Below are 16,790 nucleotides of genomic sequence, written 5' to 3' on the forward strand. Positions count from 1 at the left end.
GACTGTTTTTCACAGTGGCAAATAGCACATTTTAATAAAATATAATTAGTTTGGAAACTTTATCATGTGATTTTTTTTTAGGATTTTATTTATTTATTTGAGAGAGAACATGAGCAGGGGGAGGAATAGAGGGAGAGGGACAAGCAGACTCCCCACTGAGTGTGGATCCTGAGGCAGGCAGGGCTTGATCCCAAGATATCAAGGTCAAGACCTGAACCAAAATCAAGTCTGATGCTTAACCTACTAAGCTACCCAGGCAACCACCATGTGCTTATTTTTTTAGCTTGGTCTATGGCTATGATATTAAAACAACACATTTTCTTTACTAGAGTATATGTGGGGTCTGCTCAATTCTTCATAGAGAATCCCAGGTGTTTGTCTTAATCAATGCTATCATTAGTTAAACTTTATATAAAGACAAATTAGATAGACCTGACATAAATAAAGCAGTATGAGTCTATTTATCCAGGTCAAAAATTCAAGGCAAAACTTCCTCTGCTATTATTATTATTAGCAATAAAAAATAATAGCTACCATTTAGTGATAGCTATTACATGCCAAGAACTGGGACAAGTGTTTTATACTCTATTCCATTTAATCCACATATGGCTGGAAGACTTATTTTCCTGACTTTATAAATCACACACACACACACACACACACACACACGCACACGCACACGCACACATACACACAGGGATTTACTGATATCTACCACCTCCTGTCCAAACTTTTCTGCCTGGGTTTCAAAGCTATCTATGGCCTGGCCCCTCCCACCTGCTCAATGACATTTACCATTTTTACCAGTCCCCAAGGATCATCCTTGGTCTCTTCCTTAATTTAGTTGTTCTTTGCAGAGGTATCATCCTCTTTCTCCCTTCATCTATCAGAATTCCTCCCATCATTTAAGACCAAGATGAATACCAATTCCTTTTGAAAGTTGAAATACCTGCCTATAGTCCTTTTTTCTAAAATTTGACTGTTGTCACAATTTAATAATTATATGTTTATATTGCAAACTTGCTTTGTTTTCTAACAATTTCATTTCCACTAGTATTATTTCTCAATTAGATTTGAAGCTCCATATGGAAAGAAGCCATGTCTTAACATTTTTGGGGATCTTTTCAGACCACCTCGTAGGGTCACTGTAGAGAATAAAAGAGTTGCTTGCATAAAATGCTTGGAAGACGACCTGGTATTTAGCAAGTGCCATAGACAGAACACAACATTACGCAAAAACTGATGCTTATAAATATTGGCTAACTGATTAAATCACATTACATATAGAAAAAAAGACACTTTTAATACAATTCATTCAGTCAGTATTTATTTATGCAAGTAGTAGTTATTGAGCATTTGCTATATGCCAGGCACTTATGCATTAGAAATATAGCAGTGAATGAAAGAGGGGTCTCTACCCTTGAAAAGGTAACAATCCAGTAAGGAAGGATAGATTATAAGCAATAAAATAAGCAACCAACCTAAAAATACACTATGATTAAATTTAGAAGAACAACAAGCAGTAGTAGTTTAAGTAGACTGAATCACATATTTAGAATTTGCCAGAGAAATCAGGGGATACTTTCAAGGTATTTCTATGGAATACAGAGAATAACAGGAATAATAAACTGATAGTCATCACAAAACAACAGCAACAAAATAAATCACACAATATGGCAAAGCCAGCGAGTTAGGAATATGGCTTCTGAAGTCCCACTGCCTTAATCTCTCTGTGCCTCAATTTCCTCATTACAAATTGAACATTACAAAATGGGGTTATGGGAATACCTACATCATGTATGTTTGGGGGAAGGATTAAATAAGATAATATTTGTAAAACACTTAAAACAATGTTTGGTACATAGGTGGTATTCTGATACTCATATATTATTGCTTCTAAGATGACAACAATATCCTAAATCTAGTAAATGCCAAAAATTTTGAAATAGATTATTAAAATTAAGATGAATTGAAACATATGCTCAGCAATCCAAATGGATTAAATGTATTAGAAAGACATAAGATATGCATTACCAGGGAGGAAATTATTTTACTATAATCAGATGGTAAAAACATTTCAGTGAGTCATCATTTCTAGAATACCATCTTTACCACTCCCTTTAGCCAAAATTTTCCTAAGTCATTCTGTGTATTATTTAATATTCCTCCTCGTACTTCTAGTTTATTTTAGATTACAAGCACTCTCAATTGCCATCCATAAGTAAATGGGAATTGCTCTTTCCCCTTAAAACAGCCTCCATTCTAGTCATCACTCATTCTTCTATGCATGTATCATTTATCGAGTATGATTAAATACCTACTAAGTGTCAGACACTATTCTAGATGCTAGGCACACGGTAATACACAAAGGCCATTCACTGATGGAGTTTTCCTTCTGGTGGAGGGGACAAAACCAAGCAGGAAAAAAAAGTACACATATAATTATGTCAGAATATAGTAAGTGTTATGAAAAAAAATAAGGCAAGGTAAGGAAGAGAACAGGGGAAGAGGAATACTATTTTACAGTGGCAATTATTTTGCAGTCAGCACATTGTATACTTTAAACTTATACAATGTCTTATGTCAATTATACCTCAATAAGGCTGAAAATAATAAATATTTGGAATACTAATATTTCTAAATCTAAAGTTTGTGTTACCTCAAAGTATCTTCAAATATCTCCACAAGAATTTAAGTATTTGAAAACAACTTTAAAAAAAACCTTTAAAAACCCAATTAATATTACAACACAGTTTAGTACATGATATACCATGAGCAGAAAGGGGAAGTAATGGATTAGTAATTTCACAGATTAAACCACAGAGTGTAGTAGCTTAAAGAAGGTTGGAAATCACTATATTAAAATATAAATTGAAAAAGTGGAAAGGTGAAGGTTAGTGGATTCAGATATTCAGGGAGTCACTCAATGTTTAAACATGGTCCTCTATGCCTCTACATTTTATACCAATGTAGCAGGGTTCTTTCCCTGATAGAATGTCTTTTAACATAATCGGGTGTCCTAAGAGTCACCCTTCAGAACAGTGGATGGTTATATGAGAAGATAGGAGTCTTAGTCAACTTGATTTTGGAAAATTAGATTTCTTTTGTTTTTCCTAACTGTTGCTGCACTCTAGTTCAGGCTGAGAATTTCCAGCCCAGAGTAATCCCCAGGGAAGCCTAAAGAGCAGAAGTCCTTCCAGCTGTTTGGGAAGCCAGCAGTGACACTGAGGGTGAGCTGTCACTTCTCTAAGCAGTAAGAATTTTTGCCAAGGAAGGAAAAATAATATAATGTAAAACCCAAGGACATGAAAATCAAGTACCCTACACAGGATGGTATTATCCATGGATTCTAAGCAGGAAGCATGTAAAGAGTTAAAAAGAAAAAAAATTTCTTTTTTTTTTTTTAGTTTCTTTTTAAAATATGAGGTTTTAGTAAGAAACATGAAAACATAAAGAAATGAATGTAAATAGTATACATCACACATTAATAACATATGTATGTGTGCAGATATGTGCATTATATACAGTAAGACTCTTTCAAGTAGTGTTATGATGGGCTTTTCTCAGTTATATGGGGTGATGTTTCATAATTTACTGACAGTTTGTTGGTATTGGTTAATGACAAAGCCAGGTTTAACAAAATTCTACAGTAGGTTATATTCTTTAAAACTTAACGGAATTTCCAAAAATTTATTGTATGGACTTTAAGATCTGCATCCTTGCTCCAAGTGAGAATGCCTCATACCAGTGTTCACACAGAAGCCCCTCGCTACGAGAATCTTCATTTTTGTTAATACGTCACTCACCCACGTCACTCACCCAATCGAATCCAACATGAAAGGCAGTGATTGCTGAGAATGTCCGGAAGGATAAAGAAGTTACCAACACCTGCAGGAAAAAAGATATTCATATACTCCAGCTTTTAGGAAAAACAGGAAACAAGATGAGAGAAACTCACAGAAACCTGGAAATCAAAAATGGAAACAAAAGTAGCAGCTCATTTGTGCCACACCCCACACAACTCATCCCACCCTAAGCAAACCAGTTTCCTATCACAAATTCCACACTCATAAAGGAAGGACTTCAAAAGCAAAGTCAATTTACTTTATGTAGAGTTTAGATTCTGCTTCTGGCTTGTCCCTGCCTTAAGCTCCTGCTTTCAGTGTGAGCTCATGGCCTCACCACAAATGTTTGTTGATCTGCTGTGCATTGGCCCTGATGTCCTTAATTAGCACCATCCTCATCAAATTCCTTTAGATTTGTAAAACGTGTAACCACTGGGCCTGGCTGGGCCCCTCAGCAGCCTTGCACTTCTGTCAGAGGAATTGAAGAACTGAGGCAAAAGAAGTTCAGTGTCTTATTCAAGTCTATGGACCAAGTGAGTCTACAACCTAGCCGCTTCCCTCTTAGGCTCTTGCTCCAACACCACAGAGAGTAAGGTCTTCTATCCTAATGTGAAGTCAAAAATTATTCAGATGTCCACACACACCCTTCACTCAGCTAGTTCACACAGTTGAGCGCTTCCTGGACAGAGCTCTGAGACAGAACCTCACACAAGCATTCTTATGAGTCAACAACAGACATACAAAACTCCATCTCTGTTTCCAGTTTTCCCCATTAGAAAACTGAAGATAAAATACACATATGAAGCACTTTGACAAGAAGGCTTTTATAACATAGAAAATACACCAAGCCTAATGTCCTGGAAATGCCAAGAACCCTCTTAAAGAATTTCCCAAATCAGGGTGCCTAGGTGGTTTAGTCTGTTACACATCTGACTCTTCATTTTGTCTCAAGTCATGATCTCAGGGTTGTGAGATCAAGTCTAGCGAGCCTGCTTGGGATTCTCTCTCTCCCTCTCACTCTGCCCCTCTCCTTCATCTCTAAAAAAAAAAAAAAAAAAAGAATTTCCCAAATCAATGTGAGCAATCACAATACGGAATAGTTTTATACATGGATGCAAATTAACAGCATCATAATAAAACTGCTTTGGGTTTGTGTCATAGTTCTTACTTTTTTTTTTGGTTGTTAAAATGAAATTACATTGTTAAGGAATTTATACATAGAAGAGTGGAAATCAATTCTTCTAGTAATACTCACCATAGGATTGTTTAGTAATATTATAGGCATTTGTATAAATTATGCATCTGTATAAATTATGCATAATTATGCTTAATTTATATATATAAATTATTAAAAATGATGTTCATTTTTCCTATACTTCAAATATGAAACAAAAACATCTACTAGGGGTGCCTGGGTGGCTCAATCAGTTAACTGTCTGCCTTCAGCTCAGGTCTTGATCCCAAAGTTCTGGGATCAAGAAGCCGGCTCCCCTTGCTTGGAGGGGAATCAGCTTCTTCCTCTGCCTGCCATTCCCCCTGCCTGTGTTATCTTGCTCTCTCTGTCAAACAAATAATGCCTTAAAAAAAAAAAATCTGCTGTACAAATGTCTGCTTAAAATATATTTCATGGACTTTTAACTTCTCAGATTCCTAATTCTATTTTCCTAATTTCTCCATACTTTACACAGGTATGTTAAATATAAATATTCAAAATAAAATACACAACTTCCTTGGATTTTCAGTTTTTTCCATGTACTTCACTGGTACTTAAGAAAAAAAATCCAGGGGCGCCTGGGTGGCTCAGTGGGTTAAGCCGCTGCCTTCGGCTCAGGTCATGGTCTCAGGGTCCTGGGATCGAGCCCCGCATCGGGCTCTCTGCTCAGCAGGGAGCCTGCTTCCTCCTCTCTCTGCCTGCCTCTCTGCCTGCTTGTGATCTCTCTGTCAAATAAATAAATAAAATCTTAAAAAAAAAAAAAAGAAAGAAAAAAAAGAAAAAAAATCCATGGAAAAAGGAAATAGCTATAATTAGCATTTGTTTTGAAATCTGTTGCTATGTTAAATATTCAATCTGTATTTATCTATCTTGCATTTTATTGGATTTCTATTATTTATATATTTATATATATAATCATATATATTTATAAATATTTATATGTAATATATTTATAGATATCTATATATTACAAATTTTATATCTATTTCATTTATAATTTATATTTATTTATATTAATCGATATATATTTCAATATACATATATTTAATATTGATAAAATGTAGAGGCATAGAGGACCATGTTTAAACATTGAGTGACTCCCTGAATATCTGAACCCACTAACCTTCACCTTTCCACTTTTTCAATTTATATTTTAATATAGTGATTTCCAACCTTCTTTAAGCTACTACACTCTGTGGTTTAATCTGTGAAATTACTAATCCATTACTTCCCCCTTTTGCTCAGAGTATATCATGTACTAAACTGTGTCATAATATTAATTGGGCTTCTAAAGTTTTTTTTTAAAGTTGTTTTTAAAAATATTTAAATTCTTTTTTTTTTTTTTAAAGATTTTATTTATTTATTTGACAGAGAGATCACAAGCAGGCAGAGAGGCAGGCAGAGAGAGAGGAGGAAGCAGGCTCCCTGCTGAGCAGAGAGCCCAATGCGGGGCTCGATCCCAGGACTCTGAGATCATGACCTGAGCCGAAGGCAGCAGCTTAACCCATTGAGCCACCCAGGCGCCCCAAAAATATTTAAATTCTTGCGGAGATATTTGAAGATACTTTGAGGTAACACAAACTTTAGACCTAGAAATATTAGTATTCCAATTATTTATTGTTTTCAGCCTTATTGAGGTATAATTGACATAAGACATTGTATAAGTTTAAGGTATACAATGTGTTGGCTGCAAAATAATTACCACTGTAGCATCAGTTAGCACCTCCATCACACATATATAATATACGTATATAAATATTAATAAATATATAGATATATTTTAAATATAATATATAATCAAATATATATGTACATATACATACAGACACACACACACACACACACACACACACACATATATATATATATATATATATATATATATATATATATATATATATACTTTTTTTTAGAGCAAGAGGTTGGGGGTGAGGGACAGAGGGAGAGAGAGAGAGAGAATCCCAAGCAGGCTCCACATCCAGAGCCTGAGGCAGGGCTTGGTTTTACAACCCTGAGATCATGACCTGAGCCAAAAATCAAGAATTGGATGCTTAACCAACTGAACTAAGCAGGCACCCCTGCAGTGAGACTATTTAAGATGTACTCACTTAGCAACTTTCACATATATTATACAATATTGTTTACTGTAATTAACCATGTTGTGCATTAAATCCTGAGAACTTAGCTTCTAATTGGAAGTTGTACTCCAAATTAGTTTGGAAGTTTGACCAACATCTCTCCATTGCTCTGATCTTCCAGCCCCTGGTAACAACCATTCTATTCTGTTCCTGTGAGTTTGGCTTTTTTTTAGATTCCATATGTGAGTTCCTACAGTATTTATCTTGCTCTGACTTATTTCACTTAGCATAATGTCCTTGAGGTCCAACCATGTTCTTACAAGTGACAGGATTTCCTTTTTCATGGCTAAATGATATTCCTTTGTATTTATATCACTTCTTTATTCGTTCCTCCATTGACAGACACTTTGGTTGTTTTCATAGCTTGGCTATTGAGAATACTGCTGTAATAAACATGGGAATGCAGACATCTCTTCAAGATTTTGTTTTCATTTCCTTTGGATATATACCCAGAAGTGGGAATCCTGGATCATATGGTGCCTCTATTTTAAATTTTTAAAGAAACCTCCATCTTCTTTTCCATAGTGGCTGCACCAATTTGTAATCCCACCAAGAGTGCACAGGGATTCTCTTTTCTCAACAACCTTGCCAACTCTTGTTATTTATTGTCTTTTTGACAACAGCCATTCTAATAGGTGTGAGGTGATATCTCATTGTTTTGATTTGCTTTTCCCTTACAATAAGCAATGTTGAACATCTTTTCATGTACCTGTTATCTATCTGCATATCTTCTTTGGAAAAATGTCTGTTCAGTTCCTCTGCCTATTTTTTAAGTAGATTTTTTTTTTTTTTTTTTTTTTTTTTTTTTGCTATTGAGTTGTATAATTATGGGTTGGTTTTTTGTTTGTTTGTTTTGGCTATATACTTTGAATATTAACCACTTTTCAGATAGATATAAGCTTTAAAATATTTTCTCCAATCTGTATGTTTTCTTTTCATTTTGTTGATTGTTTGTTGTTGCTGTTGTTGTTTTGTTCTGCAGAAGCTTTCTAAAAGTTTGATGTACTTCTACTTATTGGTTTTTTCTTTTGTTGCTTGTGCTTCTACCGCCATATCCAAAAATTGTTGCTAAGACCAATGTCAAGGAGCTTTTTCCCCTATGCTTTCTTCTAGGAGTTGTATGGTTTCAAATCTTATGTTTAAGTCTACAGGCAACTATGAGTTCATTTTTGTGCATGGTTTAAGATAAGGGTCCAATTTCAATTTTCTGCATCCAGTTACCCAGTTTTCCCAAAACCATTTATTGAAAAGATTTATTCTTTCCCTGTTGAGTCCTTTCAGCTTCCTTGTTAAGTATTAGCTGACCATGCAGATGGTGTTTTACTTATGGGTCTCAAATCTGTTCCATTGGTCTAGCTGCCTTATGATAGTGCCATACTGTTTTAATTACTATAGCTTTGTAATATAGTTTGAAATCAGGAAGTATAATGCTTTTCTTCCTCAGGATTGTTTTGGCTATTTGAGGTTTTGGGGGGGGAGGATTACATAAATTTTAAGATTTTGTGTTTTTGTGGAGAATGCCATTAGAATTTTGATAGGGATTATATTACATCTATAGATGACTTTGGGTAGTATGAACATTTTAACAATATTCTTCCAATTCATGAACATGGGATATCTCTCCACTTGCTTGTGTCTTCTTCATTGTTTTTCATCAAAGTCTTGTAGTTTTGAGAGTACAGATGTTTCACTTCGTTGGTTAAAATTGTTCCTGTTTTATTGTTTTTGATGCCATTATGAATGGACTTTTCTTTTTTAAATATTTTCTCACTAATGTTTAGAAACACACTGATTTCTATATGTTGAGCTTACACACTGCAACTTTACTGAATTCACTGATTAGTTCTTCTTTTCTGATTTGGATACCCTTTGTTTCTTTAAAAGAATGCTCTAGTACTATGTTGAGTAAGAGTGGTGAGAGTGGGAACTTTGTCTTGTTCCTGATCTTAAAAGAAAAATCTTTCAACCCTTCACTGTTGCATATGTGGGTTTGTCCTGTATGGCCTTTATTATATTCAAGTATTTTCCTTCTCTACCCAATTAATTGAGAGTTTTTATCATGAAAGGATGTTGTATTTTTCCAAATGCCTTTTCTGCATCTATTGAGATGATATCATTTTTATCTTTCATTCTATTAATGCAGTGTATCACATGTATTGATTTGATATGTTGAGCCCTTCTTGATTCCCAAGAGATAAATCCCACTTGGTCACAATATTCAAAGTATATGATCCTTCTAATGTGCTACTGAATTCAGTTTGAGAATATTCTGTTAAGAATTTTTGCATCAGTATTCATCAGGAATATTGGCCTATAGTTTTGTAATCTTTCATATCTGTCTGTGGTATTAGAGAGATGCCAGCCTTATAGAATGAGTTTGTAACTATTCCCTCACCCTCAACATTTTGGAAGAGTTTAAGAAGGATTGGTGTAAATGATTCCTTAAAAGTTTGGTAGAATTTACCAGTGAAAGCATTTGCTCCTGGATTTTTCCTTGTTGGAGGTTTTTGATTACTGATTCAATCTGTTTACTTGTTATTGACTGTTCAGATTTTCTATTTCTTCATAATTCAGTCTTGGTACATTCTGTTTCCAGAAATTTATCCATTACTTCTAGATTAACCTGTTTTGGGGTATCTAATTACTCAGAGTAGTCTCTATGATCTTTTGTACATCTGTGGTATCAGTAATAATGTCTCTTCTTTCACTTGATTTCGAGTCCTCTTTTTTCCTTAATCTAGCCAAAGATTTGTCAGTTTTTTTAGACTTTTTTTTTTTTTAAGAGCTCTTAGTTTTCTTGATCTTTTCTATTGTTTTCTGGCCTCTATTTCTGTTCTGATCTTTGCTATTTTCTTCTTTCTCTTAACTTTGGGTTTACTTTGTTCTTTATTTAGTTCCTTAAGGTATAGAGCTAGGTTGTTTGAGATCTTTCCTTTCTCTTAATCTTGGCATTTATCACTATAAATGTCCTCTTAGAACTGCTTTTGCAGCATTGTATAGATTTCAACATGTTGTGTTTCTGTTTTCATTCATTTCAGGATATTTTTTCATTTCCTTTTTGATTTCTTCTTTGACTCATTTGTTGTTCAGAAGATTCTTCTTTGTACTTTTAAAATCACTTTTGTTTACCTTCGTTGATAGGTACATGGACAGAATGAGAGGGTGATTTGACCAAATCATCAGTAACCAATGGATTGTGGGTAGATTGGGCTAAGGATCCAAATAGGCCAGGTCAAATAGGTAGTAGAACATGTAAACAAATAATACTGTTAAACAGAGAATCTGAGTTACTACTGCAATGTGATACCTCCCTCTCATAATTGACATCCACAGACTAGTTAAGCTTGTGGACATCTGGGTTGTGTAATATTTGGTTAGTTTTCTTAATTTTCTTCTTCATGGCTATCAGGAGGCTTGAGTAAGTAATGTGGCTGAAGCCAAGGTACATTTCCTTCTAAGCCAAGGATACATTAAAATTCATTTCTGAAAGGAAGCTCTTTGGTTTAGAATGTATGTTCCAGGATAAAGAGTAGTGTGCATTTATTTAGAATCTCTCCACAAAATTCTATCTCCTAACTACATTTGGACTTACAAAATTTGCAGAATAAAACAGAAAGACCAGCTTATGGAGAATTACAAGGTAGAAGTCTGTTTTTGTGCCCTCACACTCTGTTTCCTCCTGGTCTCCTCTGCCAGGGTACACACCACCTGTCACGAGCCCCTTGCCTCAGTGCCAACCACACTTGTCCTTACCTGGATGTTAACCAGTTCCTACCAGGGAGCTGTCTCTACCTAATATTTTAGTTGATACTGACTTGAAGTGTGGCATCCTCTAGATGATGCTGCATTTAGGACTCTTGACAAGAAGAGATGTTTTTACATTTGGAGAGTAGACCTACAAAAAGCAAACTTGTGGTCTTGTCTACTCTCTTCTCTCCTATCATCATACTTGTAACTCTTGATGAAAAGCCCAAAAAGAAACAAATGGGTTAAAAACAGAACAGAAATTTGATGGTGATTAGATTCCATGCAAATATTTTTTTCCAACAGGTATTATTGAGCATTTCTGATGTTTTGGGTATGGATTTAGACACAAGGGAAACATCAGGGAATACACACAGGGTCTTTGTCTTCAAGGACCTTGCAGGCTAAGAAGCTCACAGAAAAAAAATGCAATATGCAAAACTGATCATGTGCCAGTTGCTCTCCTGAAGATTTGATAATCTCATAAAATTACCAGAAAAACACTCTGAGGTATTTACTATTAATTTCATTTTACTGAGGAATTTGACCTAGATACAGTAAATAACTTATCCAGAATTACAAAGTTAATATGGCTCAACCATACCAACAGAACACCAAAAACAGGACTCTTAATCTCTAGCTCTAGAATGTAGAGCGAAAGCTTGTGTAATTCCAAAGCCTTTTTTCTGCTTTCTATGTCATACTACCTAAAGCAAATTGAATTATGAACAGATGTAGAATCATAAACAAATTTAGCAAACTGGAAAATTAATTATCTATTAACAATTTCAGGTATGTCTAAGTAGGCTCTACACTTGTGAATTCTCTTGATCATCAATCCAACTATGGAGAGAATTGGTTGTGATTTGCCACTCTGAGGAGCAGGTTCCTGTCTCAGTCTGTTTCATCTGTCATAAATGTTGATATATCATTCTGTTATTGTATGTCTTTGTTTATTCCATGACTTGAGCCTTGTGTGCTTGCATTTTATATGTAAATACACTATATACCTTACATATTTGCAGAAATACTATTGTAAAAATCTCTGTGAATATAATACTATTCATATCATTATTCTCTTCTAATAAATCATCTTGTTGTTCCTCCATCCTCCTCTTCCTCTCCATTTTTTATGTTATTTTCCTGTTTTGTTCTTTTCTCTTGTACTTTTCATTTTCTGCATTCTACATAGTCTTGTTCTGTCTCTCCATGTTGGCTACTGTGCCCATTCAAGGAATATGCTCCACAGAAACTGCTTCTTCACTTACCCTTTCCCCTATTTTAACCATCTATAAGCATGTAACCCTTTTTTCTTTACTCCCCTAAAACTGCTGGCATCCATGCTCATCCATGGAGTTTTCTTTATTCACTTATGCCACAAAAAAAAAAAAATTATTTCAGTAGGAAAGAGCTCCTTCTACACAATGGTACTATTTTTTTTTTAAATTTTGATTTTGCTTTATTTTAAAGGCAGCCCTAAAAGTAGTGTAGTGGTGGCAAAAGAATAGACACACCAATCAACAGAATAGAATAGCTGGCCCAGAAGCAGACCTAGGAGACTCAAGAACTTAATATATTTTCAAGGAAGTATCAGAAATCAGTGGGCGGGACAGATTATTCATTAAGTAATATTGAGAACATTTTGATATTTGAAAAAACCTATCAGATCACCACCTCACATAACACACTAAAAATGCTTCTGGATTTAAGAATTAAAAGTTTAAAAAAGGAAGAAGGAGCAAGATGGAAGAGGAGTAGGAAACCGAGATATGATCAGATTCCAGGAATTCAGCTAGATAGTTATCAGACCATTCTGAACACCTACAAACTCAACAGGAGATAGAAGAGAAGAAGAACACCAATACTAGGAAAAGAAAATTGACCACTTTCCGGAAGGTAGGATGTGTGGAGAAGTGAATCGAAGTGACAGGAAATTAGACTGTGGTGGGGAGGGGCCAGCTCCCAGCAAGTGAGAAAGCAATGGAGCACAAAATTGGAACTTTCAGAAGTCTGCTCCAGAGCCTAAGCAGGAGATGGAGTGCTCGTGGGGACAGTGTAGTCTCAGGACCCAGGGGGACATAAAAAGACGAAAGGTGACTGAGTGTGGCAGAGCTCCCACGTATCAGAATGGAGAAGCTGGTTACAGAGACAGAGCCAAGCAGTGGGCTCTCAGCTCAGGATTACCCTAAACCGTGATCCAAGGCACAGTCGGGCCACTGCTCTTTGAGCAGGGACCCAGCAAGCAGAAGATCCAGGGAGAATCCCCTTCCTTCTCTGTGAGGAGTGGCATGGGAGCACACAGCAGGAATTTGCTGGGTTTAGAGACTCCAAATGGGGCCCTACAGCAAAGATAGAAATGCTCAGTCACAGGCTGGTGAGCTTGAGCGTGGCCAGAGACCAGCGAGATGGGAGGGATTGAAAGCTTTTCTCTGAGGGCACACTGAAGAGTGGGGCCCTGAGCTCTGGGCTTCTACGGGGCCAGAGATAGGGAGGCTGCCATTTTCATTCCCGTCTTCCAAAGCTGTATGGAAAGCATTCACGGAACAAAAGTTACCAAGAGTGAACCTGAGCAGATTGCCTAGCCTGGACCCTGGCAAGGGTGGTGCAATTCTGCCTCGGGCAAAGACATTTGAGAATCACTGCAACAGGCCCTTCCCCCAGGAGATCAGCAAGAACAGGCAGCCAAGACCAAGTTCACTGATAAATGAGAACTGCGGAACTCCAGAGCTAGGGGAAAGCAACACAGAATTCATGGCTATTTCCCCATGATCCTTTAGTCTTTCAGTGTTAAATATTTTTAATTTTATTTTTTCTTATTCTATTTTTTCATTTTTCCTCTTTCCTATTTTAATGTTTTTAAACTATTTTATCCTATCAATACCTTCTTAAAAATCTTTTTAAATTGTAAAGTCATATTTTATCCCTTCATTGTATTTAACCTTATTTCTTGTATACATATAGGTTTTTTTTTTCTTTAAACTTTTTTTTTTTTAAAGATTTTATTTATTTATTTGACAGAAAGATCACAAGTAGGGAGAGAGGCAGGCAGAGAGAGAGGAGGAAGCAGGCTCCCTGCCAAGCAGAGAACCCGATGCGGGGCTCGATCCCAGGACTCTGAGATCATGACCTGAGCCGAAGGCAGCGGCTTAACCCACTGAGCCACCCAGGCGCCCTTTCTTTAAACTTTTGAGATACAATTTCTTCTAATAGATCAAAATATACCCTAAATCTAGTGCATAGCTTTGTTCTACTCTCCAGCCAGATCACATTCTTTCCTCTTTTTTTAACTAACTTCTTATCAATTCCTTTTTTAGAATCTTTTTAAATTTTCATCTTTACAGTCATATTCCATCCCTTCATTGTGTTTACCCTTATTTTTATATATATGATATATATACATATATGCTATATATATTTTTTTCTTTCTTTCTTTAAAATTTTGGGAGGTAGTTTCTTCTAACATACCAAAATACACCAAAACTCAAGTGTATGGCTCTGTTCTATTTGCCAGTCTAATATATATATATATATTTTTTTTCTTCTTCTCCTTCTTCTTCCTTCCTTCTTCTTCCTTCTTCTTCTTCTTCTTCTTCTTCCTTCTTCCTTCTTCTTCTCCCCCTTTCTTCTCCCCCCAGTTTTGGGTCTCTTCTGATTTCATTAGTGTATATTTTCTGGGGTCGTTGCTACCCTTTTAGTATTGTTGTTCGCTCATTCATCTATTCTTACCTGGATACAATGACAGGTGGAAAAACTCACTACAAAAAAAAAAAGAACAAGAGGCAGTAGTGGTGGCTAGGGACCTAATCAATACAGACATTAGTAATATGTCAGAACTACAGTTCAGAATGACGATTATAAGATGCTGGCTGGGCTCAAAAAAAGTATGGAAGATATTAGAGAATCTTTCTGGAGAAATTAAATCCCTCTCTGGAGAAATAAAAGAACTAAAATCTAACCAAGTTGAAATCAAAAAAGTTACTACTGAGGTACAATAAAAAATGGAGGCTCTTACTGCTAGGATAAATGAGACAGAAGAGAGAATTAGTGATATAGAAGACCAAATGATGGAGAATAAAGAAGCTGAGCAAAAGAGAGACAAATAAGTACTGGACCATGAGAGGAGAATTCAAGAGATAAGTGATATCATAAGAAGAAATAATATTAGAAAAATTGGGATCCCAGAAGAAGAACAAAAAGAGAGGGGGACAGAAGGTATATTGGAATAAATTATAGCAGAGAATTTCCCTAATTTGGTGAAGGGAACAAGCATCAAAATCCAGGAGGTACAGAGAACCCTCCTCAAAATCAATAAAAATAGGTCCACACCCCATCATCTAATAGTAAAACTTACAAGTCTTAGTGACAAAGAGAAAATCCTGAAAGTAGCTAGGGACAAGAGGTTTGTCACATACAATGATACAAATATTAGATTAGCAGCAGACCTATTCACGAAGTACCTGGCAGGCCAGAAAGGACTGGCATGATATATTCAGAGCACTAAATGAGAAAAATATGCAGCCAAGAATAGTATATCCTGCTAGGCTGCAATTGAGAATAGAAGGAGAGAGAAAAAGCTTCTAGGACAAACAAAAACTAAAAGAATTTGCAAACACCAAACCAGCCCTACAGGAAATATTGAAAGGGGTCCTCTAAGCAAAGAGAGAGTCTAAAAGCAACAGACCAGAAAGGAAGAGAGGCAATATACAGTAACAGTCACCTTACAGGCAATACAATGGCACTAAATTGATATCTTTCAATAGTTATCCTGAATGTAAATGGGCTAAATACCCCAATCAAAAGACACAGGTATCAGAATGGATAAAAAAAAAACAAGGCCCATCAATATGCTATCTACAAGAAACTGATTGTAGACCCAAGGACCCATCCAGATTTAAAGTGAGGGAGTGGAAAACAATTTACCATGCTAATGGACATCAAAAGAAAGCTGGGGTGGCAATCCTTACATCAGATAAATTAGATTTTAAGCCAATGACTATAATAAGATATGAGGAAGGACACTATATCATACTTAAAGGGCCTGTCCAACAAGAAGATCTAATAATTTTAAATATCTATGCCCGTAACATGTGAGCAGCCAACTATATAAACCAATTAATAACAAAAAATCAAAGAAACAGATCACCAATAATACAATAATAGTAGGGTATTTTATCACCCCCTCGCTGACATGGACAGATCATCTAAGCAAAAGATCAACTAAGAAATAAAGGCATTAATGACACACTGGACCAGATGGACGTCAAGATATATTTAGAACATTGCATCCCAAAACAAAGAATACACATTCTTCTCTAGTGCACATGAAACGTTCTCCAGAACAGATCACATCCTGGGTCACAAATAAGGTCTCAACTAGTACCAAAAGATTGGGATCGTTCCCTGCATATTTTCAGACCACAATGCTCTGAAACTAGAACTCAACCACAAGAGGAAAGTTGGAAAGAACTCAAATACATGGAGGCTAAAGAGCATCCTACTAAAGAATGAATGAATCAATCAGGAAATTAAAGAATTAAGAAAATTCATGGAAACAAATGAAAATGAAAACACAACTGTTCAAAATCTTTGGAACACAACAAAGGCAGTCCTGAGAGGAAAGTATATAGCCATACAAGCCTAGCCTCAGCAACCAGACAACAAAAAGAAATAAAAGCATCTGAATTGGCAAAGAAGTCAAACTTTCATTCTTTGCAGATGATCTGATACTTTACATGAAAATCCCAAAGACTCCACTCCAAAACTGCTAGAACTCATACAGGAATTCAGTCAAGTGTCAGGATATAAAAATCAATGCACAGAAATCAGTTGTTTCTATATACCAACAGCAAG

This window comes from Enhydra lutris, unplaced genomic scaffold, assembly GCF_002288905.1.
Source record: "Enhydra lutris kenyoni isolate GAN:26980312 unplaced genomic scaffold, ASM228890v2 scaffoldscaffold1, whole genome shotgun sequence".
NCBI lineage: Eukaryota > Metazoa > Chordata > Mammalia > Carnivora > Mustelidae > Enhydra > Enhydra lutris.